The sequence below is a fragment of the Phyllostomus discolor genome, chromosome 3, assembly GCF_004126475.2.
Source record: "Phyllostomus discolor isolate MPI-MPIP mPhyDis1 chromosome 3, mPhyDis1.pri.v3, whole genome shotgun sequence".
Taxonomy (NCBI): Eukaryota; Metazoa; Chordata; class Mammalia; order Chiroptera; family Phyllostomidae; genus Phyllostomus; species Phyllostomus discolor.
In genome coordinates this window covers 106,483,124-106,508,596 of record NC_040905.2, presented here as the reverse complement: position 1 = coordinate 106,508,596, position 25,473 = coordinate 106,483,124, and the positions used below count along the sequence as shown (strand labels likewise).

At 37.5% G+C, this 25,473-nt stretch overlaps 1 protein-coding gene and 1 non-coding gene across 3 annotated transcripts in view; both read left to right on the top strand.

Moving 5' to 3' along the window:
- The first annotated feature begins 10,650 nt into the window (after nucleotides 1-10,650).
- Nucleotides 10,651-25,473, top strand: part of ATF7IP2 (activating transcription factor 7 interacting protein 2) — an 80,062-nt gene continuing 65,239 nt past the window's right edge. For both annotated transcript variants that reach the window (XM_028515716.2, XM_036020936.1), the window contains exon 1: nucleotides 10,651-10,847. The gene's annotated coding sequence lies outside the window, so the exon portion shown is untranslated. The remainder of the gene's footprint in view (nucleotides 10,848-25,473) is intronic.
- Nucleotides 23,242-23,348, top strand: LOC114513800. The gene has a single exon (XR_003685874.1). It is a non-coding gene; the product is annotated as a U6 spliceosomal RNA (small nuclear RNA).

Here is a 25,473-nt window from a genome sequence, read left to right as displayed (position 1 = left end):
TTTGAATAGTTTAAGAAGAATAGGTGGTACTTCTTTAAATAACTGGTAAACTTCAACATTGAAGCTATCTGGCCCTAGTCTTTTCTTTGTTGAGTAGTTTTTGATTACTGATTTTTTTTAACATCTTATACTTATAGGCTTGTTCAAATTTTCTATTTCTTCTTGAGTTAGTTTTGGTAGTTTGTGGGCTTCTATAAAGTTGTCTATTTCATCTAGGTTACCTAATTTGTTGGCATACAATTTTTCATGGTGTCCTCTAATAATCCTTTTTATTTCTGTAAGAGCAATAGTAACATCACCACACTCTTTCTTGATTTTAGTAATGTCAACCTTTACTTTTCCCTTGGCCATTCTAGCCAAAGATTTGTCAATATTGTTGATCCTTCCAAATAACTACTTTTTTGTTTTGTTGATTTTCTGTTCCCTATTTCATCAATCTCTCTTCAATTTTTATTATTTTCTTCCTTCTTTTGGCTTTTGGTTTGATTTAGGAACTTCTCTAGTTCCTTAACATATAAATTTTGGTTATTTATTTGAGATCTTTCTTGTCTTTTAAGTAGGCATTTACATTACAGACTTCCCTTGGAGTACTGTTTTCACTGCATCCCATAAGTTTTAATATATTGTTTTCATTTTCATCTGTCTCAAAGTATTTTTCCATTTTCCTTGTGCTTTCTTCTTTGGCCCACTGACTTGTCCAGAACATGTTGTTTAACTTTCACATATGTGGAATTTTCCAGTTTTGTTTCTATTATTGATTTCTAATTTTATTCCATTGTGGCCAGAGTACATACTTTATGTGATTTCAATCTCTCAAATGTTCTGAAACTTGTATTGTAGCCTAATATATGGTCTATTACAAAGAATTGTTCCATATACACTTGAGAAAAATGTTTGTTTATGATGTTTTGGCATGGAATGTCCTGTATACATCTATTAGGACTGCTTTATTTTTACTGTTGTTCAGGTTCTTCCTTATTGATCTTCTCTTTAGTTGTTCTCTCTATTGTTGAAGATGGGGTATTAAAGTCTCTGATGATTGTTGTACAATTGTCTGTTTCTCCCCTTAATACTGTCCATTTTTTTCTTTGTATATTTTTTAGCCCTGTTGTTAGGTATGAGCATGTTACTGAACAGCGATTGGAGACTTGCTGCCTGTGCCACCCTCTAGGCAAAATTTCAGAGGCTAAGATTTGGTGATAAGGGAAAGAAGTCTTTATTCAAAAGCTTCACAATTTTTTAATAACAGCTTTCCACATGTATTAGTCAATTAAGCTTATCATTAAGGCTAAACTCTTTAGTTACAGCTTTAATCACTTAGAATTCTAACAACTGAGTTCTATCATTCCCCCTGTTAGTTTTAATTATCCTATTTCTAAAACAATATAAGATACAAAAGCTACACAATTTTGGAAGAATGGCAGGCTTCTGCCTCAGAGCTCCTCCCCTCTAGAACACCCAAAGAATAACCAGGCCAGCCCACCCCTAGTCTGTGCCCGAAGTTTCTTCCCATCCAAAATACCATCCATTGGAAAATGCAGGCAGCTGCAGCATGATCATCCAGGCATCCTCAAGGAAGAGAGCTGAAGAGAGACAGAGAGAGCCAGAGAGCCAGCCTGTACCATCTTTTTATTCCATCCAGTTCAAAGCATTCAGCTTCTCAGCCAATCCTGTCCTAGACTGCTTACATTACCTTTGGCAACCTCCTTCCATGGCCACTCCTTATTCCTCCCCAGTGATCTGACCAGATCTCTCTGTACAATTACATCTTCTTAATGAATTGAACCTTTTATCAATATACAATGCCCTTCTTTGACTTTTGCAACTTTTTTTGACTAAAAATCTATGTTGTCTGATGTCTATTTTTATCTGTTTATTTTCAACCTATTTGTGTTTATAGCACATGGGGGTATCATTTTTTAAATCTATTCTGTCATTCTGTCTCCACTTTTAGTAGCAGAGTTTAATCCATTCACATTTGAAGTAGTTACTAATGAGATAGGCCTTATTTTTGTTATTTTGCTATTTTTCTCTTTTTATCCCTTATTCCTCAATTTTCCATTACTTCTTTTGTGTTTATGTGATTTTTTAAATATACACCATTTTTAATTCTTTTTCATATCTTTTTCTGTGAAAAGTTTAAGTTATTAGTGGTTACCCTCAGGGATTATAATTAGACTCTTAAACTTATAACATTCTATTTTGTATTAATGCCATCTTAACTTCAATAGTATACTGAAACTTCTCTTATATAGCTCCTTCCCTCCCCTTGCATGCTGTTGGTATCATAAATTTCATGTTTACACACTGCCTTTACTTAAAGTCAACTGATTTGTAACTGTTAATCACATATACAAAACCTTTACAGAAGCATCTAGAAGAGTATATGACCAAACAACTGGGCATTATAGACTTGCCAAATTGATTCATAAAGTTTAACCAGCACAGAATTCCAACCAAGGTGGAGGCATAGGTAGAAACCCTTTGCTTCCTCGCACAACTAAAAGGAGGATAACAACCAATCTAAAATCAATAAATAACCAGAAGTGCCAGAAAATCAAGCTGCATGGAACTCCAACAACCAAGGAATTAAAGAAACAGTCAACTAGAACAACCAGACTGGTAAGATGGCAGACAGAGAGAACCCGTGACAAGGTGGTGGACCACACAGGCAGGGCTGACTGAACAGGAAACTGAGACTCAGAGCTGACTGTGGACAACAGTGGTTGCTGAGGTGGGAGAAACTCCCAGTCTCACATGAGAGTTCATTGGAAAGTGGGCTATAGCCAAGCAGGCAAGCTTCATTGTTCCCTCTCTGGCCCCTCCCCCACAGCGCATCAAGGGGGGCTGCCCTGCCCTGGTGAATACCTAAGCCACCCCCTTTACAGCTTAACAGGTGCCCCAAGAGAAAGAAATTGGGCCCAAATGAAAGAACAGAGCAAAACTTCAGAAAGAGAGCTAAGCAATGAGGAGACAGCCAACTTATCTGATGGAGAATTTAAACCCTGGTAATCAAAATGCTCACAGAACCAATTGAGCCTGGTTGAAAAATGAAAGATCAACTGAAAAATACACAAAATGAAATAAAGCAAAATATTCAGGGAACCAACAGTGACAGGAAGAAAACCAGGACTCAAATCAATGATTTGGAACAAAAGGAAGAAATAAGCATCCAAACAGACAGAATGAAGAAACAAGAATTCAAAAAAAAATGAAGAGAGACTTAGGAACCTCTGGCACAACTTGAAGCATTCCAATATCCAAATTATAGGGGTGCCAGAAGAACAACAGCAAAAAAATTGAAAACTTATTTAAACAAATAATGAAGGAAAACTTCCCCAATCTAGCAAAGGAAATAGACTTCCAGGAAGTCCAGGAAGCCCAGAGAGTCCCAAAGAAGTTGGACCCAAAAAGCAACGCACCAAGACACATCATAATTACATTACTCAAGATGAAAGATGAGAGAATCTTAAAAGCAGTGAGAGAAAAGAAGAGAGTTACCTACAAAGGAGTGTCCACAAGACTACCAGCTGATTTCTCAAAAGAAACCTTGCAGGCAAGAAGGGGCTGGAAAGAAGTATTTGAAGTCATGAAAGGCAAGGACCTACATCCAAGATTACTCTATCCAGCAAAGCTATCATTTAGAATGGAAGGGCAGGTAAAGTGCTTTCCAGATAAGGTCAAGTTAAAGGAGTTCATCATCACCAAGCCCTTATTATATGAAATGTTAAAGGGACTTATCTAAGAAAAAGAAGATAAAACATATGAACAGTAAAATGACAACAAACTCACAACTGTCAACAAATGAACCTAAAAAAGAAGAAAAACAATGAAAACAAAAACTAAGCAAACAGCTAGAACAGGAACAGAATCAGAGAAATGGACATCACATGGAGGGATTTCAGTGGGGGGCGTGGGGAGGGAGGAACAGGGAGGAAGAGGTTCAGGGAAGAAGAAGCATAATTGGTAGGCATAAACTAGACAGGGAGAGATCAAAAATGGTATAGGAAACAGAGAACTCAAAGAACTTATATGTACAACCCATGAACATGAACTGAGGGGGGATGCTGGAGGGTTGGGAGCTGCAGGGGGGAGAGGGGATAAAAGGGGAAAATTGGGAAAACCATAATAGCATAATCAATAAAATATACTTAAAAAATTTAACCAGCACAATAATCATACCCCCCAAAATTCTTCAAGATAAAACTTTTATTCTATAAATAATCTGCATGCATAATCAACAATTATGTTGTTGTCTGTAATTATCCCTTAAATAAAATTTAGTTGTCTTATTTTGACGTATGCTAGTGGAAATGATATAATAAGTGATATGTTGAAGAATTCTTTCTGAATGAATCCACTGGCTTTCATTTTAGGAACTTTTATTGAGCACCTATTTTATATCGGATAATGGAAATGGGAATATATAATAATAATGAGAGGGTGGCAATGATTATTTTATTAAATAGTACTTATAAACTTTTATAAAACGCTTATTCTGAATCAGGGACACTTTATTTCACATAACATATAAAAGAAAAGTCACTGCTCTCAAGATGTTCATAATCAGTGGGAAGAGACATATGAGAAAAAACTCGTGGTATAATATAATAAGCATTATGCTATGGGTAAAGGTGAAACCACTTGACTTAAAATGTGAATAAACATTACCAGGTGAAAAAAAGGAAAAAAGGCTTTTCCACATAGTTGGAAAAACAAATGCAAATTCCAAAATTTTGATGTAATTTCGATAATAATATAGCCTCTGGAGAAGTTGGAGATGGGGGAACTACAAGGGAGAGTGGTAAGCCAGGCAGGGGTAAGTTTTCCAGAAAGTTATCAAAAAAATGTTTTTGTTCTCTACATTTGCTATATTTCCAAATTTCTCATATGGCTTCTGAAAAAGATCCAGTAACAAATGGTATAAAATAAACATATTATATCGAATTCTTATGTGTAATACAGGAGGTTGAGCCTGGAGATCTCGACTGCTCATTCAGATAAGCTGAGAAAACCACAAGGAAGACCTGATGGAGCAGACATAGTCTTTATCACACACATTACAGGGCGCATCAATGGTGGCAGATTGGCAAAACAGGACCACATCTCCTCCAGTCCGAGGCTCCTTACTAGGAGTCCCAGACAAAGGTGGCATGAGTCCAAGTTATACAAACTTACATGTGGCCCGAAGCTATATCACATCAGTGTGTATGTGCAGAAGGAAAGAGTCAAGAAGCAGTCACCACACAAGAAACGGATCCCCAGGGGAGACAAGGAGGGAACCACATTTCATTCCCAGGACAATACACATTCTTTCTGGCCAGTGGCCAACTGGCCAGCCTTCTGGCATGGGTGGTAGAGGGGCCATGTCCAGCATTAACCCCACATTGTGTTATAAAATACTCTGTGGCTGCTAAAATTTCCCAATTAACAGTGACATTTCTTTTTTTTTAATTATTTCATTGTTGTTCAAATGTGTATGTTTTCAAGGTACAAATGTTAATGATAGGTTAGGGTAAGGCAGCATAAAATGGCCTTTTGGTAATCATATGAATAGCTCTATAGAAAAAAACAGTAGCAAACATTTATTGACCACTTACTGTGTGTTACATAGTCTATAAAGCACTTTACATAGATTTTACCCCTGTAATTTAATCCACACAATAATTCTAAGAGATTGCTTTTTACTATATGTTACGCCAAACTAATTTTGAAAAAGTCACTAAATGTTCCGCTACCTGCTCTGTCAGCATATTTTTCTAGTAAATGATTGGGCTCCTAGACAACCCCTGCAGAAGCCACTACAGGAAGCCAAAAAGGAAACTGGCTCAAACTGGTTAAGGCAGCCATTATGAATTTAAGGTGGCTGAGAGTCCATTATAATAGTAAAATCCTTGCCTCTGGGAGCAATGTGGACACTATTTGCTGAACATGTGACACATGAAGAAGCATGACCTGCTTCTGTACCTGCACCAACCCAACACCACTCCTTACATACTATACATGCTATGGCAAAAATTTCCATCTTGAATATGTATTAATTTGACAGGATAAAAGCACAGAGGCATCCCAGTTTGGGAGATCCATGGCTTTGGAAATTATTACTCATGGGCTCCTTACTTTGTGTGGTGTAGACCCTGAGAAAGAAGATACCTACCAAAAAGGGCTCTTGGTGGCTAACTGGCCTCAAATTTAAAAAGAGATCCTAGCAGCCATTTATAAACAGGGGTGTCTCACCCAAGCTGTGCTTCAGAGAGAGGTGTGCACTAGGCCGCCTGGTCCTGCACTGAACTGCCTTCCTGCACTGTGTTCCTGTCATCTGAGCCAGCCCTTTTAAAGGATTTCCTGAAATTGTATTTCAACCAATAGAACTGAGGCTTTCTCCATCAAATTGGAGCTGTGCAGCTATATCCCCCATCCGCATCTTCACCAACTGATCAGAGTAACTCTACTCTGACTGTGAGGGTGTGGAGTCCTCATTTGCATGAAGACAGACCAATCAGGGACTAAAGGCAGGGACTTCTCTCTATATACAAGGCAGTTTCCCCCTGGTTTGTAGAGTGTGGTTTTCCACTGAAGGATACCTGACTGGAACTGAAAATCCCAAAGGTGTCTTGAAAGAGCAGAGCAGTCTAGCATGCTGTGCTGCTTTTTCTTAAGATTTTACTTATTTATTTGAGAAACATTGATTGGTTGCCTCTTACACACCCCCAACCAGGAACCTAGCCCACAACCCAGGCATGTGTCCTGACCAGGAATCAAACCAGTGACATTTTGGTTCCCAGGCCAGCACTCAATCCCCTGAGCCATACCAGCCAGGGCTGTGCTGCTTCTTAATTGAGCTGTAACACGATTGAGTTGTTCTGCAGCTGTGTTGTATTACAATTGAGCTATTTGCACTGAATAAAGTTTCCTTCTTGACTGTACCCAAAATTGAAACTTCCTACTGATGTTGGATTGACACCAATGATCTCTCTTGACAGTAGTAACTACCTTTGGTGTACTCTCCAATTCTTTTTTTTTTAAGTTTTTATTTTATTTATTTTTAGAGAGAGAGGAAGTGAAGGAGAAAGAGATGAAGAAAAACATTGAAAGGTTGCCTCTCACATGCCCCCAAACTGAGACTGGACCTGCAACCCAGGCATATGCCCTGAACTGGGAATTGAACCAGCAACCCTTCACTTTGCTGGACAACACTCAACCAACTGTGCCATGCCTGTGAGGGCTATAGTCTCCCATTCTTCACTCAACAAGAGGCTAACCCATTCTAGGTTTGATAACATGTATCACTCATTATTGGTAATTTTACTTTACAAATGGGGGAACTGAAGCATGGACATCTATTACTTAGGGTGCAATCATGAAGAATAGAAACCACTCCTGATATTTCAAGCATTACTATTTAGTACAAAGAATTAGGTGCCTAAAAGTCTTTGGAAGGACTGGAGGAGCAACTATCGCATTACTTTTCGTTTGTACCACTGCTTCTGTGCTCCAGAGAATAAGAAATTGCTGTTGCTGCTGCTACTACTGCCACTCAGAGGCCATAAAAGTTCAGAAAACGGCTGATGATTGTCACAGCTGTCTTAGATTACTGAGGCAGAGACTAGTAGGAAAGCAAGTCAAAACTCAAGCAAAAAAAAACCACAAAACAATAATTTATGTCTTTCTTCCATTTTCCAAATCTTAGAATAGACATCCCATTTGGCAAAATGTAAATGAATCCAGAAAACTGGCCATAAGGGACTCTGGGAAATGTAGTTCCTTGGATTCCAGCACTGCCTTAGGGAGAGCTAAGAGTATGAGAAGAATGCTTGTTTTAGTTTTCTATTGTTGCAGTAAACACTTATCAACAAAATGACTTAAAACAACACCCACTATTATCTGACAGTAATTCTATTAATCAGAAGCCCAGTGGACTCAGCTGGGGATTCTGTTTAGGGTCTCACAAAGCTGGAGTCAAGGTGTCAGCCAGCAAAAACACTTGGCAAGAATATGCTTCCAGGCTTGCTCAGGTTGTAAGCTGAATTCATTTCATTAATGTGGTTTCTGTGTGGGTACTTCTGTCCTTAAGCCAGTACCTATGGGCTGAGTCCTTCTCATGCTTCAAATCTCTATGAAGTTCCTTTCTGCTGCATCTGTATGACTTAAATTTTACCTTTAGGGGTTCATGTGATTACATTGAATTCACCTAGAAGATCTGGACTGAGCCCTCTATCTTAAAGTCAGCTAGTTAGTGACCTTAATTACATCTCCCAAGTCTTTTTGCCATGTAATGCAACATAGCAGTAAGAGGAATACCAGGGGACAAATCATGGGAGTCAAAATTCTGCCTAGCACAATCCTCATTTGAAGAAAGCAATAAACAAGAAATATTCCAACATAAGAAACTAGATTTGCTAAAGATCATTCATGTTACTTAGCTTCATCAACTTTAATAATAATAATGTCTACCATAAGCCTGAAAACGTGTACGTAAGATGTTATCTATGTTAGACATGTATTTCTTTAAGAAAAATCAAATAGCAAATTGACTTTGTGGTACTTCATGTAGTGTGTTTCAAAATTAGTTTAAATGAAGTGGTCAGTGCAATGCTAAGAACGCAATAAATCCCATATTGTTGTTATTCCCATTTTCAAGATAAGGCACTGTGGCTCTCAGGGGTGACCTAATTTGCTTAAGACCACATGACTCAGTGACCTAGCATGGCTTCCATAAATATTGTTCAACTTCAAATATGAGAATACATTTAAAATATTGCATGCAATGAACTTGGTTAACACAATGCCCAGTAAATTTTAACTATTATTGTTATTAATGACACAAGATATCCTATTACCCTAAATAGACATGAGATTTCTAAAAGCTACTTACTATTGAATTAATTTAGTTCAAACTCCTGGCTCCAATTTATAGTTGACCCTTGCACAACTCAGGGGTTGGGGCACCTACCTCCTGTGCAGTAGAAAATTCTAATATGACTATAATTAGCCCTCAGCACATGTGGCTTATCAATAAGGGAGTTTACCCTTGAACAATTCCAGTTTGAACCGTGTGGGTCAACTGAACTGTAGTCAATTGAAAACCCCTGTTGCTCAAGGGTCAAATTGTAATAGGGAATAAAAACTTTATACTATTCTAAAATGGAAGACTTACCATAAAATGGAATTAAAATAAGATGTACTAACAAATTGATAAAAAGAACTCACACACTGACAGTTTCTTTGTAAGCATACTGCAAATGCCAGCAGAGTTCCAATCCCTGCCTGTACAAGAAATGGCCCTGACCACAGCTTCAGGTGACGCAGGTTGCCCACCTGCAGGAATTTGGCTGACACTGACCAGTTCCAGGATGCTGACATTAAAGATTCATGTCCAGGCCACCAAGGACACTGCCCGCATGTCCACAGCCTCTCCTCCTGATTTCTTTGTTCTCCTTGTTCCTCTCCCTTCTTATAAAAACCCCTGCCTGCACTGAGATGTTACAATGGGCTTTGAGATGAGAGTCCCTCATCTTCCGGGTGACCAGCACCTAAATAAAACCACTTTTCTTTACATTGGCACCTGCCTCTCCGGTATTTGCTTTCAAAGTAGCATGTAGCAGGACCTTGGTTTGTGTTATAAAACGTACTTGCCTCCTACATCCTCCCACAACACCTCTTTCTCAGCAACCCTATGTATCCCCTTCAAATATATTCAAGATTGTTATTTTCCTAAACAAACAAAAAAAAATTGTGTGATGATTGGCATTGTCTTACATTTTCTCCAATTTCCTCAGTGTTTGATATGAGACACCTAGATTCTCACATTCTGGAAAGTTCTATTGAACAAGCCTGAAACTCTGAGAATGAAAAAGGCAAGTATCTTCCTCCATTTACGAAAATTGTATTGAGCTTGCAGACCCCCAGACCATATTTTGGCAACCCACTGGGTTAGAGTATGTTATTCTCGTCATGATCAAGACTTCTAGATTGCCTGGTACCATCTCATTTTTTCTGTAGCCAGTAATTACTAGTAGAGTGCCAGTAGCTCTACCTTCCAGGATGATAAGGGCTTTTGACGGTTATAATTCCTGCACCTACTTGAAGCGCAATAATCACCAAGAGAGCGATGAACCTGGCAGCAGGGCAGGTCTCACAAAATCTGATGCGGCCTAGAGCGGCAGGTCTCTGGGGCAACTGAGGAAACTGAAGAAAACACAACTAGGCCAGGACCACTCGACTGAGTCGCAAAGTTTAATAAGTTGTTTAAAAACTCTTTAATCAACATAAGTGATATTTAAAGGCAATACTTTAAAAATTTGAAAATTCGAATTGGTAAGCTTCAGACTGCTGGCAGCTTTGTAAATAAAATTTTACGAATGATTTTCGGAAAACTTTACAAATCGTTGCTCAAATCACTCAAAGGGCTAGCTCTGGCACTTAGTCGCGTGACTGGGCAGTTAGGACCGAAGACTGACGGGAAAAATCCTCAGGTACCAGAACTCCTCTACCCCTCAGCCAACTTCACCTCGCAGTAGTCCTTCTCTCTACCCACTCCACCCGGTCGTCTCTGATTGGCTAGACTGTCGCACGTTCTTGTTGCCATTGGCCTGGAGACCATAGGGGTGGAGTCAGAGAGACTAACCTCTGCCCAGCCCCCTTGGGAGCGTTACAGAGCACGGCGTTGGAACTTGGGAACAGCTGTGAGGAGGCGGCTGGCGGGGTGTGGCACCGCTGTAGGTACGTTGGGGGCGGACGCGAGCCCTGGGGGTGCAGCGTTTGGACGACCCAGCTGTTTCTCTGAGGCCGGGAGCATCTCTGAGGCCCGGCCGAGGACCCCTCGGCGGCGCGCCGCGCCTGCTGAGGTAGTTTGTGGCGGGGCTGGCTGAGAGGCGTCTGTGGAGGTTCTGGGGCTCGGAGCTGGTCGGGAAGACGCCCGCGAAGGGCGAAAGGATGCTTCTACATCGCTTTTCGGGAGAGTTGCGGGTTACATGGTAGTGGTTTGTGGCTCTGGTGTGTGTAGCGGTCCGTCGTGGCAGTGGGGGCTGCGTAGGGACATCGACCTAGAGGTTTTTTTTTTTTTACTCGCCGAGTCAGTAAAGCTTTGGGCTGCACCGGCTTATGCCGGACTACACCGGACTACTTTTTCGCGTTAATGGGTGAAATGTAGTCCCCAGCCCCAGTTTTTGTAATCGCTTACCCAGTTTACTTGAGGTGCTTTACTCAGTCGGGTGAATAATCTGGTGCCGGAACAGTTGGCTGGACTTCACCAGGTGGCAAGGAGGCGTTCCTTGATATATGCTGTTAGGAACCAGACACTAACATATCAGGAGTACTATAAAATTATGAGCAATATGCCAAAATCCCTTTGTTAATGAAGGAACTTGGAGCACAACCATGTAATCTGCACCTGTTCACTCGCCCAGCGTAGGGATGCTATAATTTAATGATGAAAGCTGAGTACAAGGATGGTCTTTATCCTAGAAGTTCATATTTGTAAATTAGGGGGAAATATCAGAGACTATTTACTTACCGTCCCTTTCCCACCTACTTTCCCCAATTTTGGCAAGTTCAAGAATGTGTCCAGTACAAAGGAAGCTATTCTTTTGCTTTGTCGAAAATCTTGCTATACATGGAAAACTGACTTCCACTTTTCTATGTTAGTATGCTGAGGATGAAGTTTCTAATGTAAGCTTGCACAGCTGGCTTGTTTTGGAATAAGCTAGTTTTTTGTTACTGTTGTTGTTTGGTTGGGTTTCTTTTTTGTGGGGTGGGGGGAGCTTATACACAACAAATTTCTCGTAGTTCTTGGAGGCTGGCAAGTCCAAGATAAGGCGCCAGCAGATTGGTTGCCTGGCGAGAGCCTGTGTTCTAGTTCCTGACAAGCTAGTTTTCACTGCTGAAAACTTAGATGTGATCAAGATGTAGAAAAAGATCATTGTGCTGAACGATTCATTGGAAGATTTACATCATACTCACTTAAACAGACTGATTTTTCTGTATTGGGATTTAATACTCTTCATTATGATTCTGTCATGTATTCACTTGTAGCCAATAAATGACCTGCAATGTAACTATTTGCAAAACAAAAGGGGAAGAACATTCAAAATAGATAATTTATATCACAGGAAAGCTATTGAAATGCAAACATTAAGCATCTGAATGAAGGACTGATTACACTGAATTCAGCTTTTTGTGATTAATGCCACCTTAGTTTATCCTTCATTTTTTACAAATGCTGAATCAGACCCTAATCAAATTAATGTACTTAACACTTAGTCTTACCTTCTTGACTGCTGTACTAAACCTCAACCTTCAATTCCACTGTACTTCCCTGCTATTTAATATGTTTAATTCTGGTATAAAAATACTGCACCATCCCTGCACCTTTGCCGGTTCATGTCAGGTAGTTCTCTTACAGTGGGTGTGTACAGATGTATTTCATTTGATGTAAACAAATTTTAAGTAATATATTGTATAGTTGTTAAAAATAAAAATAAATTTTGTACCTTTAAATGCACAAGAGTATTAGTTCTCATTAAATTGAGATTATATTGGGGTGGCCAAAATTCTGTTATGTTGTCTCTGTACAGCGGCTGTAGTAGTGCTTAGTTGTCTTTAACTTCATTTGGAACAATTTTATTAGATTGTATTGTTACAGCTGGCATATCAGTGTATATTTTTTAAAAAATCAAAATTGGTGAATTTTTGTACAACCATTTTCATATTGAAGATGGAAGCAAATATGCAACTTTTTAATGTATTTATTATTTCAAGAAAGGTAAAAATGAAACTGAAATGCAAAGAAAAGATTTGTGCAGTGTATGGAGGTGATGCTGTGACTGATCAACTGTATCAAAAGTGGTTTGTTAATTTTCTTGGTACTATTGACATTTTGGCCAAATAATTCTTTGCTGTGGGGCTGTCTTACACATTGGAAGATATTTAGTAGCACACCTAGACTCTACCCACTAGAAGCCAATAACAGGAGAGAGCTGACATACTCAAAATATCCAAATCAATAAAGCTATTAGTGAAAATGAAAAATGTGTCTTTATTTTATGGAAAAAATGTAACAGACTTTTGACTAACCCAAAATTAAATATAAAATGCAAAACCCATGCCCTGGCTGGTGTGGCTCAGTTAGTTGGAGCATCATCCTGAAGCTCCAAGGGTCACAGGTTTGATTCCTGGGCAAGGCACATGCCCAGGTTGCAGGCTGCCAACAGTCTCACTCTTCCCCTCTCTCTGAAATTGGTGAAAAAAATGTCCTCAGGTAAGGAGAAAAAAAATACAAAGGGCCATGTTCTTCTAATTCTCTCACATTCTTACATCATTTAAATCATTATTCTGTTCTCTTTTTTAAAGATTTATTTATTTACTTATTTATTTGAGAGAGGTGGAAGGAGGGAGAAAGAGAAAGGAATATCAATGTGTGATTGCCTTTTGTGTACCCCCGACTGGGAACCTGGCCCACAACCCAGGCATGTGCCCTAAATGGAAATCAAACTGGCGACCCTTTGGTGCATAGGCCAGCACTCAATCCACTGAGCCACACCAACCAGGGCTGTTCTTGAGGCTTTATTAAACTTTAACCCCTACCTTTAAAAATGCATCCCTATAGACTCAGGCAACTTATCCCTCTTTAGCTTTACCAATTTAAGTAGGACAGAAAGACTGTAGTCAGGCAAGAGCTAGGAGTAATAACCAGCATTCTCTAGGTAGGGCAGATCATTGCATATATTGAATTTTTGAACTCCTTTTGAATTTTTGAAATTTTTTGAAATTTGAATTTTTAAATTTGTAAGGATTATGGGATGCTTATATACAGATCTTTTAAAACTTAATCATTAATTATGAGGTATGTCCAGAACAAGTCCAGCCATTGTTAATATGACAACAGTTTGTGCAACATCAGTGTAACCTGGCAGCCAAGGACAGTGCCCTGGAATGTGTATGCATGAACAATGACAACTTCATTGTACTAGTTGATGGGGGCAGTAGATGCCATTGAGGGAGCATGTGTACTGTGTGGCCATTACAGTCAAAATAACTGAGCAAGTAGAGCAACAAATCTGCATCAGATTTTATGTTACGCTTGAACATGCCTCCATGGAAACTATTTGGATGATTCAGAAGCCTTCTGGGGATGATGCAGTGAGTGTAGCACAAATAAAAGTGTGGCTTAGATGCTTCAAAGATGGTCAAGAATCTGTCAAAAGTGACCCACATTCTGGAAGGTCTGCAACAAGCAAAACACCTGAGAATGTTGAAAGTATACAGGCTGCATTCAACAAAGATTGGCAACTAAAAGTGTGATAACTAGAAACTGGTCTGGGGATTCCAAAAACTATTGTGTCCTAGATTTTGATGCAGTTTTCTTTGCATGAAACGTGTCATGGCAAAGTTTGTCCTGTGGCTTCTGTTACCAGAGCAGAAGGAATATCGTGCTGCAGTTGCTAATGATTCTGGAAGAATTGTGTGAGGCCTACTTTGAAGGGGACTGAGGCATCGTTGGCCAATGCACAACATTTCTTGTATCTTGTATCTTCTTCAATAAATGTCTTTTTCATATTATAGGGCTGCATACTTTCTGGATAGACTTCATATATGTATCTACTAAATGTGGTACCATAAGTATACCCTTGAGTTTCTACTGTGTATAGTGCAGCTGATACCAAATAGCTTATGGGATGGCTACAGCAAAAAGTTGCTGAGGGCTTTTTTTGGTTCTCTTTAATAAGGAAAGAATAAACCTTGGATGGCTTTCCAGAGGTTCATTTTTTATGTTGAGTATTCATTTAAGCAACGTTCAATAAAACTATATGAAAGACATTTCACTTAGTATATAAAAGTAAGCACATCTCTTTTTGTATGTATACTTGTGATGGGAAATTCAGATAAGGGAGTAGTTCTCTTGGATGAAGCCTTTCTTGAAGAAGTGATCTTTAAACTTGATGTTGAAGGTTGGGGGAAAATGGGCAGATGTTGATATATGGCAGTTCTGATGAATTTGAAAACAGTGAAGAACAGATTTATAGGAAATTAGGAGATAAATTTTGATAGCTTCAAGAAAAACAAAATATCTTTTTAGGAAAGATAATGCAATCATGATAATTTGGTTATATAGAGAATTTTTGCCAATAACAACTTAAGTATTGATTTAACTACACAAATGTGGAAAGGAGTACAGGGTATAGAAAAAAGCTAAAGCCTCAACTCTGTAGGAACTTGATAATGACTAAAATGTGTAACTCAAGAAATACAAGTATGAACGTTAGTTAAAACAACAAGTTATTTTAGTTATTTTAATTATTTACATGTGATTGCAACTAGGCATTAAGGAGTGCTGGCACGCAACTACTTTATGTCATTAGGAGCATTTTATACTGCTTTATTTTATGCTATTACATTGATAAAAAATTTTAAAGACAATAGTCCACTGGTTTATAGACCAGTGTAAGGATAAGATTGTGTTCATTATGAGATTGTCTCCTGGCTCATATTGGTCAAGTTTTGTCACTTTGTTGACCACTACATACCCCTTAAGGTAAACCTTTTCTCTCACTACCTTATCTGATTTGTACTTGTGTTATGAGATTTGAGTGTTCAGATCATGGGTTCAAATACTGGCTCTCAGCTGTTTCCTTGAAGATGTTAATATAACCTACCTTAGATTCAAGATTTCTTTTGTTAAGTTTTTACTTTTTAGAAAAAGTAATGGTAAAAAATAAATGGGTTCAGTGGATTTTTTAAAAAATCTAATAAGAATTGCCCTTTATTGTGTTTATAATTAGAGATACAGACATTTCATAATGAGAAAAACCCATCCACCACCAATCATGTATCAATAATAAGAAAAATCTTAAAAGGTCTTTTATTCTCCAAAAAGTACTTATTCCATTTTGCTGTCATGGCAATTTTGCAATTCAATGGGTCATCTTGCAAGAGGAGCTGGGTCATCCGTGACTTCTTATTGCTCCTGTTACACCCTGGCAGTATGTTCTTACTGATATGCCTGAAGACCTGGGATTCTCACTGGCAGTACATAAAGGGTTTAAATTTGTAGCATGCAGCATTGTCCCTAGGCAAATCTGTTTTTCCAATCCTTAAAAGCCTTGAAATTTGACATTGAGTTGGGCTCCCTGTGGATGACAATCCTTTCAGGCATCCATTTCCAGAATAGGGAGGTTTCATCTATACTGAATATTTGCTGTGGCAAGTAATTTTCCTTCATAATCAGCTTATCTAAAGTTTCCAAAAATTTTTCAGCTGCTTTCACATCAGCACTTACAAACTCAGTACTCATTTGCACATTATGTAATGAATAATGATTCTTGAATTGTTTAAACCACACAAAGATAGCAGTAAATTCAGCATCGTAGATAGGTCTAGCCTTTTCTTACAACATTGCAGACTTTTTGCTTTAGCCATGATTGTTGTGGTGCTAAGAGTGATATACTTCTGTGTCTCATCTAGTGATAGGTCACTAGAAGTTTCTCCATGCCTTATATAGGCCCTTCTGAAATTTTTGTTTCATTGCCTTCAATGAAGCAGATCCTTTAACAGCTTCCATCACTGTTCTTATTGTTAAAGATCATATCTTTGGTGGAATGGGACATACCCAAAAGGCAAGCAATAACCATGACCAATTTTCCACCTTCTTAGTCCTTACTTTAAATTTTGTTTCCAGACCAGACACAGGATGTAGCCTCCTCCTGGCAACCTGAGGAGTGAATTTTATATGCTTTCAGGGATGAACGAAACAACAAGAGATTAAATGAAGCACAAGAGAAATAATGCAATGAAGAGATGCAGTAACCACTAGATATATGAGGTTGCTGCCAGTGTACCACACCATACTATTTTATATCAACCTTTTTTTAAAAAAAAGTAGAAAGATTAAACTCTAAAATAATGTTTAAAAATATAGTATAGTAAATACATACACTGCTAACATAGTCATTTAGTAGCATTATCAAGTACTATATGCTGTACATAATTGTATGTGTTATACTTTTATATGACTGGTAGCACAGAAGGGTTGTTTACAGCAGCATCACCACAGACATTACATGAGTAATGTCTTGTGCTATGATGTTATGACAATTACATCGTTAAGTGATAGAAATTTTTCAGCTCCATTATAATCTTATGGGACCAGCATCATATTTGCAGTCTGCTATCCGCAATGTCATTACACAGAGCATGACTGTATATGATCATATAAATATACAAGGTCTGTCCTGAAAAAGTCCAACCATTGTTAATATAATGAGAACAGTTTGTGCAATAGCGATGTAACCTGGCAGCCAATGAGAGTGAACTGGAATGTACATGCATGAACAATGATAACTGTACTAATCACTGAGAGTGGTAGACACCATTGAGTGAGCCTGTGTACTATGTGGCCATCACCTTCCAAATGACTGAATAAGTGTAGCCACAGGTCTGCATCAGATTTTTTGTTAAGCTTGTACATTCCTCCATGGGAACTATTTCGGTGATTCAGAAAGCCACAGCTATGGGCAACTGATGATTGGCAGCTTCATCACGACAATGCATCCACTCAGGCATCAGATCTCCTGCAGAGTTTTTTTGTGAAGCATCAGATCACCCTGGTGACTCAGCCCCCACTATAGCCCAGATTTGGTGCCCTGTGACTTCTGGCCTTTCCCAGAACTAAAATCACCTTTGAAAGGGAAGAGATTTCAGACCATCAGTGAGATTCAGAAAAACACAGTGGGGCAACTGATGGCGACTGGAACTATGTGAGGTCCCAAAGTGCCTACTTTGAAAGGGACTGAGACATCATTTTCCTATGTACAATGTCTTAATCTTGTATCTTCTTCAATAAATGTCTCTATATTTTGTCTTGTGTAGCTGGTGCCTTTTGGACAGACCTTGTATGTGAAAAGGCATTTGATAAAATTAAAAACAGATTCATGATAAAATCTTAGCTAGGAGTAGAAGAGAAATTTATTAATTCAATAAAGAGGGTTTTTAAAAAAATTTTTTAGAGAGAGGGAAGGAAGGGAGAAAGAGGAAGATAAACATCAACATGAGAGAGAAACATCATTTGGCTGCCTTCTAAACACACCCTGCACTGAGGCTCAACCCTGCAACCCAGGCATGTGCCCCAATCAGGAATTGAGCCAGCCACCTTTTGGTTTGTGAGACAACACCCAACCAACTGAGCCACACCAGCTGGGACAAGAGTGTCTATTTTAAAAGTATAGCAAAAATCATATTTAGTGGTAAAGCAGTGAAACCCCACACCCTATCCAAGATTGGTAGTGAGAGAAGGATTTCCACTAACAGCATACCTATGTATATCAACTGGAGGTTCTAACCAATGCAATAAGACAAGAAAAAGAAATAAGGATTAGTGAGAGAAAAAATCATGGCATCTGCATAGAAAGGTCAAAAGAGTCTATATTTGACTTAATAAGTGAATTTAATGAAGTGGTTTAGATGTGATCAATGAAAAAGCACTGATTATATATCTGTATAATAGGCAAAAAAAGCCCTAAATTTTAAAATGATAGAACTTACAAAGCATTTAAAGAAACTAATACATAAGGCAAGAATGGAATAGTGGTGCAAAATACATGAGACATAAAACAAAGACTGAAACACCAACAATTACAACTGTGTCAATATGAATGTCAAATGTGAGTGGAAAACAATTTAGTCACATAGCAGACATTGTCAGACTAGAAGTAAAAAAAACCTCCAAATATATGCTGTCTACAGGAGCTGTACATTAGCTTGAAAGTTATAAATATGTTGAAAGTAAAAGGATTGAAAAAGATACATAATGAAAATAACAACCATAAGAAAGCTAGGATGGCTCTACTGATTTCAGGCAAAATAAGCAAAACAAAAATATTCCGACAGGTAAAGAGGGAGGTTTTATAATAAAAGGGTCAGTTCCTTGGTAAGTTATAACAATTATAAACATAGTTTCACCTAATGACAGTACCAATATATATGAAGCAAAATGTATTGACAAGAATTGAAGGGAGAACTAGACATGTCAATAGTTGGAGACTTCAACACAGCTTTGCTCATGTACAAAAAATTTTATATTCTTATGTTTAAACTTCAGTCACCTTTAAAGTACTCACCATTTGATGCTATACAACTATCAAGACATTTTTCCACTGTTCAGAAGAATTTTGAACTTGCCGATTTTTATACCTTTTAGTGCTACTGCCTTTTTTGTTGTTGTTTGTTTGCTTGTTTGTTTCACCTTTTCCACATCAGCAAAACTTTCCCTTTGAGGACTTTTTGCATTTGGAAGGAAAAAAATCACTCAGGTCAAGATTGGATGAATATAATGAGGGTGGAGCATAAGAGTCATGCTGATTTTGGTCAAAAACTGCTGAACACTCATCATGGTCTGGGCAGATGTGTTCATAAATCACCAATCATGAAATGGACAAATGCATTGAAAGAATGTTTTAAAAAAATCACTGAACCCAAACACAGCCTCTCACAATGCCAGCTCATACACTGATCCAGACGGGTTACTATGTAGTAGCAGGGTAAGCCTGTACTACAAGCTCTCCAGAAGATAATTCTGGGTTTTGGGGGGGTCCCCCCTTGTAGATAGCACACTAGGCAGAAGATCAATAAGAAAAGACTTGAGTAACACTATTAACTACATAGACCTAAGAAAACAAACAGCACAGTACAACATTTTTATCAAATGTACCTAGAACACTCTGTAATACAGACCTTATGCTAAGCCATAAAACAAACCAACAAATCTAAAAGGATTGAAGTCATAACAAAGTACATTCTCTGGCTACAATGGAGTGAAATTAGAATTCAATACCAGGATAAAGTGGAGAAACTCACAACTATGTGGAAATTAACACAATCTTAAATATAACCAGTCATTCAAAGAAGAAATCAAAAGGGAAGTTACAGAATACTTTGAGATGAATGGAAATAGGGCGTAACAAAATTTCATGGTGCATTAAACAGTTTTTAGAAGGAAATTGTAGTCATCAGTCCTACATTTAAAAATATCTCAAATCAGTAATCAAGCCTTTAACCTTATACAAAAAGAAGAATAAACTAAACCAAAGTCAGAATGAAGGAAATAATAAAGATTAGAGTGGAAATTAATAAAATCAAGAAAGAAAAAAGAGTCAAACTAAAATGTTTTTAAAAAGGTAAACAAAATTGAGAAACCTCTACTTAGACTGACCATTAAAAACGCTTGTATTAGTCAAATCAGGAATGAAAGAGGGAGCATTACTACTGACCTTCGAGAAGTTAAAAAGATTGTGAGAGAATACTGTAGAATAACTGTAGAACAATTCACTTGTATAATAAGTTAAATAGAGGAGATAGACAAATCCCTAAAGACCCAAATGTAGAAAAGTGAATGAGAAACAGAAAATCTGAACAGTCCCATAACAAGTAGAGAGACTGGATTAGAACACAAAGAAAAGCCCCATGTCAGATGACTTTATTGCCGAATGCTACCATACATTTAAAAGTATCAGCTCCACAAATTTGCCCAAGAAAATGAAGAATAGGAAGGAGCACTTTTCTAATCATTGTGAGGCCAGTATTATTGTGATAAAATCAGGCAATGACATAACAAGAAAGAAAACTGGAGAATAATACCTCATCAAAGTAGATAAAAAATCATCAACAAAATATTAGCAAATCCAATCCAGCAACATAAAGAATTATACATTGTGATCAAGTGGGATTGATCCCAGGAATGTAAGGTTGGTTTTACATCGAAAAATACTTCACTATAATGGACCATATCAATACAACAGAGAACAAGGCCATATGGTCATGTTAGTAGATGATGAAAAAACATTTTCTGTTAAAATTCAGTGTTTCTTCATAATAAAAACATTCAAGAAAGCAGGTACAATTTGGAAATTTATTAAGCTGATAAACGGCATTTGTAAAAATTTCACAGCTAATACCATACATAATAGTTCAAAACTGAAAATTTTCCCCTAAACCAAGAATAAGACAAGGACTTATTGTCTTATTGAACTACTCTTCCCATTTAAATTCTGCATTAAAAAATACATTTATTTCAAGCATTTCAAATAGAAAGCACCAAGATTAGAAAGGGAAAAATAAGACTATTGACAAATAAAATGATTTTGTATGTAGAAAATCCTAAGGAATCTACAAAAAAAAAGAGCCCTATTTACAGATTAGAAACAAGGTCAATAATACTGCAGGACACAAGATCAATATTCAGCATCCTACTGTATTTTCATATAGTTGTGATGAACAGACCAAAAATGAAATTAAGTTTTATTTATAAAATCATCAGAAAGTTCAAAATTTAAATTCTGAAAACTACAAAATATTATTAAAAGAAAGTAAAGATCTCAATAAATGGAAAGATATCCCATATTCATGAATCAGAATGCTTGGTTCAATTAAGGTAGCAGTGCTCCTTAAATTGATCTACAGATTCAGCACAATCCCTTTCAAAGTTCCATCTGGCTTTTTTGAAGAAATTGTTAATCTGATCTTAAAATTTACATCGATATTCAAGAAACTCAGAATAGCAAAACAATCCTCAAAAAGAACAAAGCTGGAGAATTTATACATCCTGAATTAAAAACTTACCAGAAAATTATAGTAATCAAGAATATGGTACTGTAACCAGGCAGCATGGGGTCTGGTTGCTTATTGCCATGTATATGCATAACATGAAGATTTGTGCAGAGGGGAAATGATTTTTATTAATAGGGTTTTTAATTTGAGGGACCTGGGAATATTTCTGCTTCATGTCAACTGAGCTGACCTTTTTTGCAAAGCACAGGAAAAAAGTTACCCCCAGGAAGATTAATGTCCAAATCCATGTTTAGAAGTTTCCCATTAATTATTTGTAGTCTAAGGTTGTTATTTAAATGGGTCTACATTTCTTTAGCTTTAGGCCCTCTCTCTTTCTGGTGTCAGAGTTGCCATTGCCTCACAGCAGTTCTTTCTCTCTCAGGGTCTGGGGTGTGCTGCCAAATCACTTCTATGGTCGTGTAGGGGGAGCTTCATTTGTGAGGAACTTCTCAGCTAATGTCTTTGTGTGCTGTTTCTAGGACAAGAGAGTTGAAGCCATCTCTGACCCATGTGCCAGGCTGCAGTGGGTCATAGTGTTCCGAGGTCTGGAGCCCGGCGAGGCACATATCCCAGCATAGGGCCTACCTCTAGGGGTTGGCTTTCAGCCATGCAGGGTCTAAGACCCAAGCAGTCCCTACCATCTGCCACTCCCACCCATGTGAGGCAATACAAGAAAGAACCCAAGAAACCAAAAGGCCAAGAGACCAAGAGAGTGAGCTTCTGTCCATCTGTTGTTTAAAAGCCCTCTCCCAGAATCCCATGTGCTCCAGAAGCCAAGGGAGTGCCTAGCTTTTTAACTGAGGGCCAGTATTGGCCATGTTTGCCTTTGCCTCTTCTGTCCATCATGTTCTATAAGGAGGCAAAGTCTCCAGTCATGAATGCTTTGTACAAGCTCCCTTCTGCAGTCACAAGCTTCCCTGCTGCCTTGGGCAATGTCTCTCCTTTGGTGGCTCCTCCCTTTACAGGGAGGGCAAGCCGCTTTTAATTTTCAATACCACCTTGGGGTTTTCTTCCTGTTCCCTGCCCTCCAGCAATTTGGCCTGACCACTCTGTAACAGTACTGGTGTAAGAACAGATCTGTGTATCAGTGGGATGAAATTGAGAGTGCAGAAATAAACCTTCACATTTATAGTGGTTTTTAACAAGGCTTCCAAAAACAATTCAGTGGGAGGGAAGGAATGTCCTTTTTAAATGGTGCTGGGAAAATTGTATGTCCACATGCAAAAGAGTACCATCAAGAAATCAAAAAGACACCCACCAAATGGGATTAAAAATGTACAAACCATATCAGATTAGGGATTTAAATTCAGAATATACTCAAACCTTGGCTCAAACATCTCAGTTCTGGAACAATTCAATTTTCAACCAAGTTGTTATGGAAAAAACGTCTTGGTTGTCCAACAAAACTTCAGTTTTTGATTCTCCACACAACACTCCTTTCATGGTGAAACTTGTGTGACCAGGCACACATCTCTCAGGTGACAAAGGAGATTAGATTTTTGAATAAATTGCTTCTCCAACAATTTTTTTAGAAAACTTAAGTTTGAAAACTGAGGTTCCACTGTATATATATATATTTTTTTTTTTTAAAACCCGTATAAGGCAATTAAAAAAAAACAACCCAATTTTAAACTGGGCAAATGAGTGCTCACTTCAACAGCACATATACTAATATTGGAACGATATAGAGAAGATTAACATGGCCCCTATACAAGGATGTCACACAAATTCATGAAGTGCTCCATATTTAAATAAGTGAGTAAATAAATAAATAAAGTGGGCAAATGATTTGTGTAGATGTTTGTCCAAAGAAGATATACAAGTGGCCAATAAGCACATGTAAAGATACCCAATGTTGTTAGCCATGAGTTACATGCAAATCAAAGTGACAATAAAGTACGACATCACTTGCACCAAGATGGTGATACTAAAGAAGATAATGAGTGTTGATGAAGAGGTGTTAAAAATGGATTCCTTATATACTCCTGGTGTGAGTGTAAATTGGTCCAGACTCTTTAGAAAACAATCTGACTGTTCCTCCAAAGGTTAAATATTGGGTTACCATATGACTCAGCAATTCCACACTTAAGCATATATTCAAGGGAAATAAAAACAGGCCCACTCAAAAATATATACATCAATGTTAATAGTAGCATTATTAATAGTAGCTGTATTTGGTTTTATAGCAGAGTGTATTATAAATACCCAAAGTTGTTTTTGAGAGTAAATATAATGTAAAAGGAAGCTAAAATCTGGGGTACAAAATTCTAAATTCAATGAAAAAACATACTAAAAGGGGTAATGATGAGAGGAAGGAAAAATTTTTTTAGATAAGGAATACTCAAAGAATATTTTCATTCTGACCTCAGTGGTTAATGAAATGTTGGCTGAAGAATGCTTTTAGAAAATCTTTAAATATAATGGAATCCATGGGATTGTAAAGCATACGTAGACCTTATAAAATAAAAGGATGTTTTAATATTAAAGTAATATGAAATAACATAAGTAACAAAAAATAAAGCAAAAAGCAACAAGTTGTAAAAGTCAGAGGGCATAAAACCAAATGTAAATTAAAGCTTTAATATGCCATTTACAATAAATGTAATTGGTTTGAATTCCATTAAAAGACAGATTCCTTAAATTGTTTTCAAGAAGTTTTAAAAGAAATATCTAAAACAAAATTTTGGGATGGATAGTAATATATTCAGCAGGAGTTATATCATCAAACAAAATACAATGAAAAGGACAAATTAGATTATACTTTAATATTAAACAGGATACTATCAATTATATATCTGAGGGAAAATGAAATTAGATTCCTTTCAATATATGGTAAAATCAATTTAGATGAATTAAGTACTTGAATTATAAATGGCAAATCATTAAAATTTGAGAAAACCCATATGGCTTATCTTTCCAAATTTGTGTTACAGGACAGTACTATGATTTATACAATTTCTGTGAAATATGGTTTATTTGGCAGCAAAGGGTTCAAGCTGATTGAAGAGGAGTTCTAATGATGCCAAGGATCCCACAATAGACTAAGTTTTGCTTCTTTTTCTCCTAGTAATTAATTACATTTTATTCAGTCTCTCTCCAACATGTAAACTATCCCTTCACCTTTTAGGCAGTTACCAATAACACACAAGAGCCTTTTACTGGTAGTTTTACTTGTTTTCCCCAAATATTTTAATACAGAGGTTTTCCAGGTGAAGTACCTCTCAGCATGCTTTTATCAACTAGCAAGTCGCAAACTGTTCTGACCAATTATCTCATACTGTTTATAACCTTTAGGAATAATTCACTCAGAGCAAGTATTCCTATTACAGGCATCCCTCATTTTGTTGTGCTTTGCTTTGTTGTGAAGGTTAGTGGAAACCCTCCATCAAAGAACTCTATCAGCACCATTTTCCAACAACATTTGCTTACTTTGTGTCTGTCATATTTTGGTAGTTCTCATTATACTTCAAACTTTTTCATTATTTTTTATAGTGATCTGTGACCTTTGATGTTGCTATTATAATTGTTTTGGGGCACCATGAACTGCAGCCATGTAAGATGGCAAACTTGATTGATAAATGTATGTCCTTACAGTGAGTATTTACAATCCATCCCACCTTCTTCTGACATTGCTTCTCTAAATACTAACTCTGGCTGATATGTAGTTTGTAGATAAGCAGCATGTTCCTAGCAACTAACTTAAAACGATACAGACTCTGACCTTCAGTCGTCCTAGCTCTGGAAGATGAGCTGACCTTCAACCATAAAACCAGGATGACGAAAACCAGACCATTGCTTGAGCAATTTTGAGATCCTTATCAGAGTGGCCTGTGCTAGTCTGCACGTGGAGAAGTTTTCAACCCCTCCCTTCAGTCT